Source organism: Tachypleus tridentatus, chromosome 9 (genome assembly GCF_004210375.1).
Source record: "Tachypleus tridentatus isolate NWPU-2018 chromosome 9, ASM421037v1, whole genome shotgun sequence".
Classification (NCBI taxonomy): domain Eukaryota; kingdom Metazoa; phylum Arthropoda; class Merostomata; order Xiphosura; family Limulidae; genus Tachypleus; species Tachypleus tridentatus.
Window position 1 is genome coordinate 60,576,526 of NC_134833.1, and position 15,306 is coordinate 60,591,831.

The 15,306-nt window shown below is 31.2% G+C and overlaps 1 protein-coding gene across 1 annotated transcript in view; it reads right to left on the reverse strand.

The window, feature by feature from the left end:
- Window positions 1-2,072: 2,072 nt before the first annotated feature.
- LOC143225304 (uncharacterized) overlaps window positions 2,073-15,306 on the reverse strand; it is a 520,157-nt gene continuing 506,923 nt past the window's right edge. The window contains exon 5 of the mRNA XM_076454450.1: window positions 2,073-2,082. The gene's annotated coding sequence lies outside the window, so the exon portion shown is untranslated. The remainder of the gene's footprint in view (window positions 2,083-15,306) is intronic.

Below are 15,306 nucleotides of genomic sequence, written 5' to 3' on the forward strand. Positions count from 1 at the left end.
GCTAAAAAGTGTCTACTGTGACATACCTTTCAGGAACACAGTGGTCTCGCTTCTTATCATCTTCCTAATCACTGATGTCGGTCTTTTAGAATTCTGTATGTTGACTTAAGTACTAAATTTACTAAGTTTATCAGCCTGAGAATTGAGTTTAAAACTACTTGCTAATGAAAGGAAAGAAGGACCAGTGGACGTGAGATAATCTATGTGTCTGTATGTGTGTGGCTTTTTGGTAAGAACTATTTCATTTGCTAAAAATATTTGCTTTCAAGTGAGAAAAGTAAGGAAATAACTTTTTATTCATATTTAACCACTTTTGGAAATGTCAGAGAGAAGGCAGAAGCCACAACAGATGTGTAGAACATTTAGAACAAGATTACATTTGAAGGAGTCTTGTATGAAACTGTGGAAAATGAGTGTATAAGATATCAAACATTATGTTGAGGTATGTAAAAAGATTATATAATTTGTTTACTCTGACATTTAGAAAAGATAAATTGTGTTCTTCCATCTCTTACATAACTTTATGCAGGTGTATTGCAAATTTAGTGTGCCTGGAAACTGACTGACATGATCAATTTGTGAAAAAGTTGAAGTATTATCAAGTTATCTTCATTATAACTAATGTCCACTACCAAAACGGCATCTATCTATTTTCTGATGTTTTTAATAACAGAGAAAAATGTCCTGAAGACTGTAGTAACTTAGCAGTTGTCCAGTCACTAACTTATCTATCTGATGATAAACTTGATCATTAAAAATTGATTGTTGTACTTGCAAGTCAAGTTAGAGTGCAGGACATATTTGACTGGAAATAATTGTTTAATAGGTATTTTGAATTGTGTCTTAAGATGTACTGTTAATAAATAAGGATTGAATATCAAAGCTGGAAATAATGAATTGCTTTGCATTATCTTCAGCTTTATTCACTCTAGAGAGCTCTTAAACGAAGGAAAAAGTAGTCTTTAAGACTTGGTTATTCTCAATTACTAAGCTCCGTGAGATACAAAATATTACAACTACAGACATGAAAATAGAGTGGATAGAATAGGTTAGATGATAAGCCACTTTTGTGATTTTTTTGTTTAATTCGTGCATAAGGATGGGTCAGAAACCTGTTGAATAAAGTTTTGTAGAAGTGGTATCAGAGATGAGTTTACAATTTTTTTTAAATATCGTGAAGTTCACTGCTTGACAATAAAAGTAAGTCATTCATCATCAAAGTGTTTAAAATGTTATGTCATTCAAATTATTTTCCATTTTGGAAACATAAATCTTTTTAATCATATGTACTTTTATTGGACCAGATAACAATAGTAATATTGTTATTAGCAAGATGTTTAATACAAAAACTCGTGAAATATGAAAAGGGTTTTTTTGGGAGTTTGAAATTATAGTGCGAGGCAGCCCATGTTAGTGTGTTATTTTTCTTAACTATAAAAGGATTTGAGTTTTGTATGGGCAGGTAGAGAAAAATTTATACATAGCAATAGAGTGAATATTTGATGTATCAGAAATATGTTTAATAGCTGATGATTTTGTCGTTATTAGAATATTGTAAAATAGCTTTTAAACTTTTAATGCTGATAATAAAATTTGAAATACTTCTGAAAAACCTGTAAGATGTTATGTACATGATACTATTGTCTCTGATGTTTGTAATAGTGCTATTTCGATGGAAAATATAAAATCATAAAATAAGATCTGACCATTCATGATAACTTAAAAATCAGCTGATGGTATAAAATGTTAAGTTAGATATGTGGTTTACAGAATACATTATTCTTTCATAACTTATGTTGTGTAGGTGTTACAAGATGTGATACTGTCAAGGTCAAAAGCGTGAAAAAGAGACAGAATTTGTAACCATATTATATACATGTGTAAACTGAATTTTTGAACTAAGAAATAAATTGATCAAAGTAATACGTTTGGAACAAGTGCTTATTGTAGTAGCATGTTTCGTTTGTTGGTATCTCTTAACTAGCTACATCAGTATAAATTTATGAAAGTTTATTGAACATTACATTAAAAGAACCACACAAACAGACACTTAACAATTTAAGTATTGTTTACTGGTTGAAGCTATGTGAATAAAGTAGGTACATAAAACATTTCAGAATATGTCATTAATCCTTTCATATTTATTGAATTAGTTATACATAGGAAATGACTTATCTTCATTGCAATACATTTGAATAATGCGAACTGTGATCTGAGGCTTTTATTCATGAGTAAAATATAATAATAAAGGTTTGGGCAAAAGAAAATATATTATAAGAGCTTTTGTACATACACCATACCATAGGTTTAAACATTCACTCTAATCCATTATAAATGTTGTTCATCAGTGCTATAGTCACTTATTCCTCTGTATTCCTTTATTTTTCAGTTCAGGTCCTTTTAATATAAATATTCTCTGTGTAATATCTCTTGTGCTAATATATTTACTTCTTGTTTACCTTCATTCCAGAACTACTTTTATTTAATGTATTTTGAACATTTTGTAGATGGTAGGATGCTGTAAAATTTTGCACCAGGTATCATTATGTCACTTTTTACAGAAACAAATTTTATTAAATTACTTGTATCCGATAGTGTTTTAATAGTACTTTATCGTACAACGTGGAGAGTAAGTATATAACATAAAACACATCGAGCATAATTTTAATTATAAAGTGCTACTAACAAACGTAATATTTGTTATGTATCATAAAGTACTGCTTCTAAATGTTTATATTTTAGTATTTCAAACATGAGGTATTAAGTACAAATTCATTTTTTACCTTTTTTGTCTGAAAATATTAGCCAGTGGAAATATTTATGATAGTAATGTGTAAAAACAGAGGAATATGTAATAATACGTCAACCACACGTACCATATGCAATGCCCCAAATACCTTTTTTTCACAACCAGGTCTCATCAGGCTGCTCTAATATGACAGACATAATTGTTATATTGTTAAGAAAAATGAGTTATAATATTCATAATTATATTTTATATTAAATAATAGTAATTTTATTGACTAAGTAAAACATTTACTTATCTAATTAATCAGTATAATAACAAATAAAGAATAATTGACATTATAATTCTTATTTATGTGGTACTGTGAGTTAATATCTGATATCCTGAATGGTATGGGATAACTATCCATCAATAATAACAGATTTGTTTCTTATATAAAGACATTGTTTCCGAATCCGATAACTAATGTTCTTCTATCATCCGTGAATATATAGCTTACATAATAACAAGAGACCAGCATGACTTGGTGGTTAGGATTTTCAACTCTTGTTTGTGGGTTGCAGGATTGAATCCTGTTGCTAAATGTGCTTGCTCTTTCAGCTGTAGGGGCATTATTATGTTTAAACCAATCTCACTATTCATTGATGAAAAAGCTAAGAATTGGTGTGTTGATTGAATCCTGTTGCTAAATGTGCTTGCTCTTTCAGCTGTAGGGGCATTATTATGTTTAGGCCAATCTTTCTATTCATTGATAAAAAAGCTACGAATTGGTGTGTTGACTTATCTAAAACTTCACAATTATAGATAGCTAGTGTAATATTTTTTAAACAAGACCCAACCTATGAGTGTATTTGTATAATTCACTGTTCTCTTTCAGGAGATGGACTTTAAATATCACTGTGTGCAATTGAACAAATAAAGAAACATACAATTATTAGAATAAATATTAGTTTTCCCAATTAAGAAATTACGAAGAAAGAAACAATTAAAATACTCTTTTATTGGGTCAAGCTATCTCTAAATAAGACATTTAAAATTTATAGGTAACAATTGAATATCATCAGTAGGTTCTTTTCTGAAGAAAATATCAGTTAGCGTTAAGAGATTCACATCAGCAAAAACTTTGTTTTCAAAATTATAATTAATTAATTAACGAAAAAGAATTAATCACTATTAGAAACACCTACCCTCTCTGCCTTTCCAACAAAAATACTTCCGGTGTACTCTTATCTCATTCTAGATTTTGCATTTCTCTTTATATATCTGCACGAAAGACAAGCATGTTTGATTTATATAAGGAAGATATTTTACTGATCTTACGAACCAGCTGACATAAAAAAAATGATTAAAACTGACTGAACTCCTTGGAACCATTGATATTTGCATTGTACTGATGACACAATATCAATATATTTTGTGAAGTATAGTAATGTAATTGTGTATATTATGAAGATGTGCTTTATTAATTTCTTATTCTAGACTCCTAATGCTAAGTTTTATATTCAATAGGTAGATATATTAAAATAGAACACATATTTCAGTAAACGATTCACCTAATCTTTTATATATTAATAAAGTTTGAAAATGAACTCATTACTCCTTTCCATTTTCAGAGTCTGTGTTCATCAACGTCCGGCAGTGGAATAGGTTACGCGCTTTTAGCTTCGAGAACTTTATAAAAGTGACAGTCGGTTCCTTGGTTTAAACAGTAGAACAAAGAAAATCTGGTGGCACTGACTGGCTGCTATCAATCTGGTTAATAATTCATGATTAATATTATCTATGTTTGAATGATTGAAATTCATGCTTTTAAAACCTTGCTGTTTAGTTTGTATATATCACATAAGGTACCCTTCAGGTTTAACATTACAAACTTTAGTGAATTGTAAATGCTTGTTGTCCAAACAAACTAGTAAAAGCTGGCTCAATATAATACACTATAACTTCTCTTTAATTATGAAGTATAATCGAGTAGCTTGGTGCGAAATTAAAAAAACAGCCAAAACAAGATTGCCTGACCCTTAACGACTCACAAAACTCCAGATATAAAATTATCCTATTTTTACACTGAACACAACTGTTGTGTAATGATAGACATATATATATATATATGTCTTTATTTACCGCTTTAATTAAACTGACAATGGCGTTATTATATGATGAATTTAGTAATAATAATCTTTTAACACGATTCTAAGATTGCGCTGAAGTAAGAATCTTGTAATTAAAATTTTTTATCGGCCGTCTTCGTCTTTGTTATTAAACTTTGGTTTTCTCATCAAAAGCACGAAGTAAATGGTAAAAGCAAGTTTAGTAAACATTTTGTATAAACAAGAATTCCACCGTCACTGATCTACACTGATGGAACAAAGATTATTACAACAATAAATACAGATAATAATTTCAAATTAAAAGAATTTTAAATCATGTGAAGGTTGTTTGTTATTTAGAAAAGAGGACATTTATTAAGCTAGCAAGGTTTCCTTGCTAACGTCCTCTTTTCTCAATAACAACTTTCACATGCTTTGAACTTCTTTTAATTTGAGTTCATTATTTGTATTTATTGTTGTAATAATATTTGTTCCATCAGTGTAGATAAGTGACGGTGTAATTCTTGTGCAAAGAATTTGGTTATATCATCTTGGCCGCTTCGAAAAACATTTTCGTTCCTAGTGACAGCAAACACCATTCCTGCAGTCTCGAACCCAGCAATTAGACTTTTACTTTAGACAGACCCAAATCTCTAACCAGATAGTTTAATTCTGACTGTATGATGAGATGTGGATTGCCTGAGGAGCACGGTTCAAAATCCGGATCAATGTTACTGCCAGTTCCCTGCATTTGCATTGCAATTTCTTCATCTGGTTCGTCAAAGGTCTATTCCTCTGGTGGTTTCGGAATTGGAAGACTGTCGTCATGTGGCACGGGTCTCATTGCTGAAGGCAGATTATGGTATTCAATTGACACCTTGTTTTTGACAGAGAAACCAGACACATTAGTCAAACAGAAGTAACAGTCCGTCACATGGCCTTTCTATTCTCGCCTTATCATCGGGACAACAGACGGCATTGTCTTTCGAGTGCCTTTGAGCTAAGCTTTCAGACAGACAGCACATGTCGCACAAAAAAATGTGAGGCGCCCATTCCTGGTCTTGATCACCAATTTTACAGCCGAAGTACAGATATGCTTTCTTCACAAGAGCAGACATTGAGCGTCTCTGATGAACAAACGCAAACTAACGTGGCAGGGGTTTAGTTCAGAGACAGAGAAATCTAAAGAATTCTCTCTCTAACTGGGGTGATCAGGAACGTTGTGGTTCCTCTTCGTTCCCTGTCGTGAAAGATTATTGAAATTTGCATGGGGTTTATACCTTTTATTTTGAATCTTTTTAGGTGAAGGAGTGAGGTTGGTCATAATGCTGATGAGCGATACAAAGGTAGCACCGGAGAGACCAGCCAGGCCAGAACCCAAAAAGCAGATGTAAAAGTTAATATGAACATGAAACTGTCCTTTCGGACAGGCGCCGAAAGATTTTCCTGTCCTGTACCCGAGACCTGAAAAAGAAGTACATATACGTAAGATTTATCCTTTATGTACTTTGTTGTGTGATCTGTAATTGCTGAAATATATTATATGGTGAAATATATTTGGTTGTTGCACTGGCTAATTTATATAGTGATGCAGTTAGTTTGTTTCTGTGTTCTGCTTTTAAATAATATTTGTAAGACATTTCTGTTAGTCTGTTTCTAAGAGTTGGTAAGTTACTGTTTTGGTATATATAACTTACGGGAGTGTATGGTGGTAGTCTGCATACTGCTGTTAGTATTTTGTTTTGTTGTACTTGGATTTTCTGAAGTGTGTTATTTGACATATTATATGTGACTTGACGTCCATACTCTATTAACGTACGGATGTAAGCCTTGTTTAATGGTCTTTGGTGAGCAGTTTTAGTGTTTGTTAGTTAAATTCATTAAATATGAAATGAGTTTTCTGATTGAGTGTATGTTGTTAACATGTTTTTTCCATGTTAGTCTTGTGTCGAAAGTGATGCCAAGGAATGTGAAATGTTTGCTCATGTTAATGGGGGTATTTCAGAGTGAAAATTTTACTTTTTATAGAAGTTTTTTCTTTGTCTTTTTAGTTTCCTGTAAAAGGTGATTGCTTGTGTTTTGCTTGGATTTAAAACCACTCTCAACTTGTTACTCCAGTTCGACACATTATTTAGTGATACTTGAACGCGAGACACGGCCATTACTGAGTTTCTGGAGGTATTCCAGATACCAATGTCGTCTGCGTGTTGCGAATTATGTGTGTATGTTAAACTGGGGAAGGTATATTGCTGACAAAAATAATATACAGTAGTGGAGGAAGGACTGATCATTGGATTTGAATATAGTTTTATTGACTTTTACTTGTGCTGTTCTATCTGTTAGGAATTTTGATATCCATTTAATTATAGTGGGATTTATTTTCAGATGTATTAATTTGTACTTGATGGCGTTGTGTCATACGCTGTCAAATGCTCTTTTTAACATCTAAAAATACATTTATGGTTACCTGGTTGTTATTAAAAGCTTTGTAGACTGATTCGCTGAGATTTCCGTCCCATCAATCTGTCAAGTTGCCTTGGCAAACCGATGGAGAAAATCATCTCAAATCGTCTTCTTCACTCCTGTGAAATGAATAATATCTTTCCTGAAGGCATTTTGAGATTCAGGAAAGATATTATAAACCGTCTTCAAAGACCACGCCTCCTTCCACACCACGAAACAGCTCGGTTAAACTTTGCTGAGAAGCATCAAACATGGGACGTAGAAAAGTGGACGAAGATTTTGTTCTCTGATGAGAAAAAAAATTAAACTGGATGGTCCAGATGGCTTTTAACGTTACTGGCACGATGATGATATCCTACCGAAAACATTTTCTACACGACACAGTGGAGGAGGTTCCATCATGATCTGGAGAGCTTTCTCTTTCCATCGAACAATAGAGCATCAGGTTATACAGCAGCTTGCTACATTGGCATATTGGGTAAAGCATCCTTATTGACTGAAGGCCCTCGCTTGTGTGGAAATGACTGGATCTTTCAGCAGGACAACGCTGCAATCCACAATGCCCGCAGGACAAAGGACTTTTTTATGGCGAACAATGTGATTCTTTTGAAAATGTATGGAGGTGAATGGCAAGGGAAGTCTGTAGAAATGGACGTAAATTCCAAACAGTGCATGATTTTAATGAAGCCATCTTCACCACTTGGAATAACATTCCAGCCAGCCTTCTTCAAACGCTTATATCGACCATAACAAAGCGAATGTTTGAAGTTGTTTGCAATGAAGGCCGTGCAATTCACTACTGAGATCTCTTTTTGGCCTTAAGATTTTGGCCAGCAGAGTGTGTTCGTGTGTATATAGTACAAATATTTTCCGCTGAGTCGCATGAAAGTTTCTCGTTCACAAAAAAAGTCTAGATACTTCACTAACGAAAAGGTTTAATTAGTATACAAAGGTTTGTTATTGAGTTATCATAAATTGTAATTTGTTACTCTAAATCCAGCAGATTACATCATGAACAAAAATTAAAGACAAGAGATCAGATGCAACAGGTACACTTATAAATGTTTGGTTTCTTTTATTTAAACAAAATGAATTTTATTTCTTTGCTCGTTGTTATTTTTCCGTTAATAATATTAACCTTTGAGAGGCTAGTACTGTCACTTAAAGGTGTGTACAAAACTGTCAGTTATATTTTATTTTCCATGATAAATATTTTGTTGAATTATCATAGTGAATTTGAAACGTAGATCAATATGTATGTTTGTCAATTTTTTTAAAAAAGAGTGCTTAACTGAATTTTTAATTTATTTCTAATCCTTTACCTATTTTAACCACATTTTTCTAACTTTTCTTAAAGCTTAGCAGTATAACATAACTATAAAAAAATTAAAACCTTCAGCTGGATTATTATTATATTTTCTTTCAACAATAACCGGTTAAAAAAAAGTGGCTTAAATATCTCACCTTTCAACTGTGAACTGAATATCAGGATGCATTTGGTTAGGTTAAAGAATAAAGTGTAAAAAAATTAAAATGTTAAAAATTTATTATATAATTTATTATAATTATAAATCAAACATGTTTTACGTTTATTAAATGGTAGCTGAGACTGCAATTTATCTTGTCCATGGTTCTATCAGATACTATGAAACATTTTTTTGTCTGCTGAGAACCTTATGGATTTCCCTGTGTCCCAATAATGCGTCATTACAGAGTAGGAGACTCGTAGAGATAACTAATGGCATAAAGCGTGTCTATGATATACATATAAATAAGGGAACAAAAAGTAATAGTATAATATAGGTGATACTTTAATGTTGCATTATAGCGTTTATAGTTTTGAAAAAAAGAATATTTTTTCTAGTTAAGCTATGTAATTAATCTGGAATATTATAAAATTTCTTTTGTGTAGGGTATTAACCACAAGTTGAATATAATTCATTGAAATTAGTAACTCCTTTAGATATATATTAAAGTATTGAAAGATTCACTAATTTCAAAATACTGTATTTTTAATATTTTTATAATTTCGAAATACTGTATTTTTAATATTTTTTTATAATTTCGAAATACTGTATTTTTAATATTTTTATAAGTTCGAAATACTGTATTTTTAATATTTTTATGATTTCGAAATACTGTGTTTTAATATTTGTACTTGGTCAGAAGCGCTTTCACATCTAACATTACTCTTTAACCAACCTAATTAAATACAATACATATTACTCATAAGGAAAATAAAAATGTTTCTACAATAAATACATCCGATTAAAAATATATTAACAAAGATATAAATTCCTTTTATGTTACTTCCAATTCATAAACAGCGTGATATTATAAATAAAATAAATATAGTTGTATCATTTAATAACCATAAAAAATAAAATGTAAATAACACAGCTAAATACTTATGAAAATCAAATTCTTTATATCTTTTTTATGAAATACCTCAAATAATAAATGTTTTTGTCAATTATCACCAAAATAGCAATTAGTAAACGAAAGTTTCTTGTAATATATCATTGTCACTTAAGATACGCATCGCCAGATGGTTAAGGCACTCGACTCGTAATTTAAGGGTCGTGGATTCGGATTCCCATCACACCAAACCTGCTCGCCCTTTCGACCGTTGGGGCGTTATAATGTGACGGTGAATCCCATTATTCGTTGGTAAGAGTAGCCCAAGAGTTGGCGGTGGGTGGTGATGACCAGCTGTCTTATCTCTAATCTTACACTGGTAAATTAGGGACTGCTAGCGCAAATAGTTCCCGTGTAGCTTTGCATGATATTCAAAACAAACCAATGCACTTGAGATACAATTGTAAAAAACATGTTCAGAGAGGAAGTAGATTATTTAATATACTTTATCTCAGTTACATGTGTATTTTATGTCTTACCAAAAACACACAAATGCCGAGAATTTATTAACGCTTGATTTTATTTGAATAGTGATCATGTATATTTAACTGAATCTTCTTTTTGCCCTATTGTTGCAAGACGTGAAAGTTCTATACACCTTTTCATGGATATTAAAACTATATTTATTTATTTAACAATAATATTATGCTGTTTATGGATTTGAAGTAGCATAAAATTAATTTATTTTTAGTAGAATATGTCACCAAACAAAGCACAATCCTAATAATAAAAAGAATGTTTATTAGTGTTTATGTATAACAAGGATCCCACCATCAGTAATCTACCACAACGGAAAACCAATATAATTACAGTATTATATATATAGTACAAAGAAAAACAGACGTCTGTCCCAATAATTAAATTGGCGAGTTCCCTCCCTCATACCCAAACTTTTACTGACAACAATTTTCATTTGATCTTTTTCTATGCAGACAATCTGACTTCACCAGTCGAAATGACAGGAGACTTGGAATGTTTTGTTCATAAATTCTCAATATTTCGTTGTTTTTTTTATGTATGTGTGTATTGGTTATCATCTGAAACATTTTTGTTGCTTGTATGACTTGCGATTTTGTAGGACTGAATACTGTACTTGTTATTGTTTGAAATTGTTGAATAATGAGTTTTTATAGATTGTCAAGAAATATTTAATTATTTCACTGTTTTGTACGTTCTGAGAAATATAAATAACAGAATAAAATTAGGACAGTTTTAAGACTAACGAGATTTTTGAGTTGAGTGAAGGAATGATGTTTCTTAGCTTAGCAAGGTTTCTTTTGTCGGAAATTCAATCTCAAGCTTACCAGTAGTAAGTATTTCAAAGTTTCACATTCGGATACAACGTTTTGTATATTTACTATGTTGAAGTACTGCACATTACCAATATATAGTCGACTTTTCTTCCTATTTTGATTAATATTCCCATACTTTCATTACCTGGAACTTCAAGATGGCGCTTAGTTTTATCTAGTTAACATGTCTCACCGACTCTGCACCTGTAGGAGTTGTTTTGTTGTAAAGGTGGTTCATTGAGTGATTGTTCATAAATAAACGCACAAGCAATCAACAATGAATAATCTTAAGGCTTTCCTTGTTGTGTGAATATTTTTTGCCTTAAATCAGGTTCAAATATAAGATTTAGATCGACAAATGTACAATGTTTTAACAAGGTTTTATCATCATCAGGTGTATAAACTTATCAAAATATTGCACATTCGTATTATAGTTTCTTTAATTAACCACTCAAGTCATCCCCAAAACTCTATTTCTCTACTCAAGACTAAACAAACTTATATTATACTTGTTCTTTATTAAAATTATTTACAGTACAAAATATAGAACTGGAAACTTTTAAACATTTATTTTTAAAAAATCTCTTTCCAATAAATAATGTAACATATTTTTGCTAATGTTTATTTTATATATATATATTTACAACTCAACACTAGCATCTATTCCACATGATTAAAATTTGACGAAAACTGTAATGAAGATTACTCGTTATTAGAATCGTATTTTATAAAGAACTAAATATTATAACAAAAAATTTGGCTCTCTGATGTCAAGATCATGCTTTATATCGATACAAAGAGAAATAACAAATCATAATTTTATTGTTCAAGTAGTGGGGAACGATTATTTGCAGCTTAATTATTCCTTTTACTAGATGCAACGAAGTTACTAATCAGAACAATAAATTAGAAAACTACCGTCCCTCTACTTTTTAAAGTATAACTTATCAAAATCTTTAATAATTACAAGAACTTTGATATAACACTCGCCGTCAGAATGTTTAACATTTAAAACAATTATATCTAACAAACTGCTGTTTTTTGAGTATACAAGACTATTCAGTTCAAGAGTTGTTACTTATTTTATCTAGTTATTTCAACAATAATTACAGCATGTTTCGTTACAAAACCCTATATGCAGTTTAACTGTTGTACTATAATATTGGAACATTATTAATCTTCTGCTTACTTGAACCTTTCAATTTTTTCTCGTTATGTTTAATATTGTTGTTATTAGAGGGCTAGATATTTGTAAAGTTTTCTGTCATTTTATAAATACGTGAATATACTGAAAGCAGATAAGTAACTTAACTTCAAGTAAAGTTAGTGAAAGTAAAAGAAATGAAGTTAGACTGTGTGGTTGCTAGTTTAGACAAAACAGATAACTTCTAAAGTAAAAGTTTTTAGTTATTATTGTAAACTGAGGTCTAAAGTAACTGAACCAGTATTTTAACGTAAATGGAATTATTTAAAGCTCTAGTCACTGCTGTAGTAATCCACAGAGAAACGTAAATAAACTTATAACTGACTGCATCGTGATAACAGAGATGAGAAGAAATAATACGTCCTATCAGTTGGGGTCTAAAGTAATTATATTAATTTTCAATCTTTAGTAATTGTATCAAAACTCCTACAACGTATACATATTATCGACTTTATGAGGGACAATAATTAAGTCCATATTTATATCGTTTAAATATTTATCTATAATATTTTAAAATCCTCACAAAAACCTGAACTACTACAAACTCCATGTTTTTCAAGATGACGAAATAACTTAACTCTTATTTTTGTTTATAACCACAAACTACATGTGATTCAAATCACGACCGGTATCGTTGAAGTATAATAAATTAATCTTATTTTTTACTTGTATAGAGAAATATAGTAAATAAATATACTTATTTATAAATAAAACAAAATTTTAAGTACTTTCCCAAACTAACAAAGAAATAAAAATAATTCAAATTGTGTCTTTAATAAACGTTAATAATAAGTGTGAAAAATTACAAATTCCTGTTTTTATTTAATATGTAATAGAAAAACAAAAACCTTGAAGGCAACACATATTGTTCTTTCAGGTAATTTGAAACTTTCATCTTGCTGCACGTTAAATAGACGACTACATCCAGTCACAAGACGTTTAAATGTAATATATTTAATACACACACATTACGTCAACACTATAACAAAGACCAATGAAATATTGATGATGTCGGTTTAAAGTGATATTGTCTTCTACCTAAGACTAAACTATCTCACTTTAAACCGACATCATCAATATTTGAATTTTTTTTTATTTCTTATTTTATTTTTTTTTAAACAACATATACAAAGTGATATTGTCTTCTACTTAAGACTAAACTATCTCACTTTGTATATGTTGTTTAGTAATTTTTTTTTTCATTACAAAATATAGAAATGTAAATTTTTAAACGTTTATTATTAAATTTTCATTTCTTTTGAACTATTGCAACTTAATTAATAAATAATAATATATTTTCGTAGTTCCACACTAAATATACTTAATAATAATTAAAAGATTGTAATAAAAACAGGAACTGAGAGCACATTGAACATTAGATATTTAGCAAATTATCACTTTATTTTTGAGAAAAGCTATACTGGTCTATCTACTGTGTCCACCGAAGGGAATCGAATGCTGTATTTTAATATTATAAATCCATAGATGTATGTTTTGAAACCTTCTGTATAACTAAATATCATAAATTTAATGTTTACCCGTTTTCTTGCCTTTCGGCCCGGCATGGCCACGTGGGTTAAGGCGTTCGATTCGTAAACTGAGGGTCGAGGATTCGAATCTCCCTCGCACCAAACATGTTCGTCCTTTCAGTTGTGGGGGCGTTATAATGTTACGGTCAATCTCACTATTCGTTTGTAAAAGAGTAGTCCAAGAGTTGGCTGTGGGTGATGATGACTAGTTGCCTTCCTTTTACTCTTACACTGCTAAATTAGGGACGGCTAGCGCAGATAGCCTTCGAATAGCTTTGCGCGAAATTCAAAAAACATCCTTGTCCTTCGCCTTTTATAAATAATAAATTAATTGATTTCGCTTTTGTATATGTAATAAAAGCACACACACGCACACACAAATATGTATAGAAAAGTCAATAATTACACAATCGAGCAAATGAATAAAACAATCACAAACAGAACGAGAAAGATGTTAATTTTCAACTCTGTGTTAATTTCTCCTTCACTTCACTCCTTCTTCCTTGTGAAAATACAATGTAGGGAAAGTCTGGGGTGAGGGGGGTATTTACAGACAGTATGATATCAGAATCTCTTACTCTTTTCTGGTATTTATGCTCCAGTCATCCTTCCACTTCGTTGAGAATATTTTAAAGTTCTCTATTTCTTTGTGTATTTTTCATACGTAGCGTTGTGCTAACTATTGGCTGTTTCAGTAACGCACAAGAACACAATTTTTCTTTGTATGGTGTGTCAAAGTCGTTGGGAGAACAAGGCTGAGAATTTTAGTTAGTAAACAAAGCAGTTTCTCTTCATTCATACCTTTTACTACAGTCATTACATGAGTCATCAAGTAGTTAAATACAGATAACCACACTCAAGTGTAACTTATCAAACCTCACTTCTTTCAAACATAAGGCTTAACAATAAATTTGTGTCGCTTTTAAAAGGAAAATAAATGAGATAACTGGATGACAATAGTTTGTTTGTTAATTTAGAATTAAGCACAAATATACACAATGGGCTATCTGTGATCCGCCCACCGCGTGTGTCGAAACCCGGTTTTAGCGGTATGAGTCCACAGACATACCGATCTGCTACTGGTTGGGGGGTGTTTATAATGGAAGCTTTTTAGACCTATATTATAGTTAACAGTCAGCTCTGTACTTTACATCTTGTTGTATACGAACAAACCTATTCCATATAACTGAGAGCTGCTTTTTCTCATTATATTCTGATGTTTATGTTTGAGAATGTATTTACAATACCTGGGACTGAAACCAAGATAAAACACAAATATTAGTAAAGGTTATTATTTACGTAGTTGGCGGTAAAGGTGTAGCTTTGGTGTATCTGAATTTTCAGAAAGTATTTGACAATGTATCACATAAAAGGCACGTAAAACGTATCTCTAACGCTGGGGGAGACATGTTAGCGAATTGGATAGGAGAGTGGATGAATGACAAAAAAACAGATGGTCCTGATAAATGAAGTTTAGCCAAACGTGATTAATGTCTTAAGTGGGTGTGTGTGTTTTTCTTATAGCAAAGCCACATCGAGCTATCTGCTAATCCCACCGATGGGA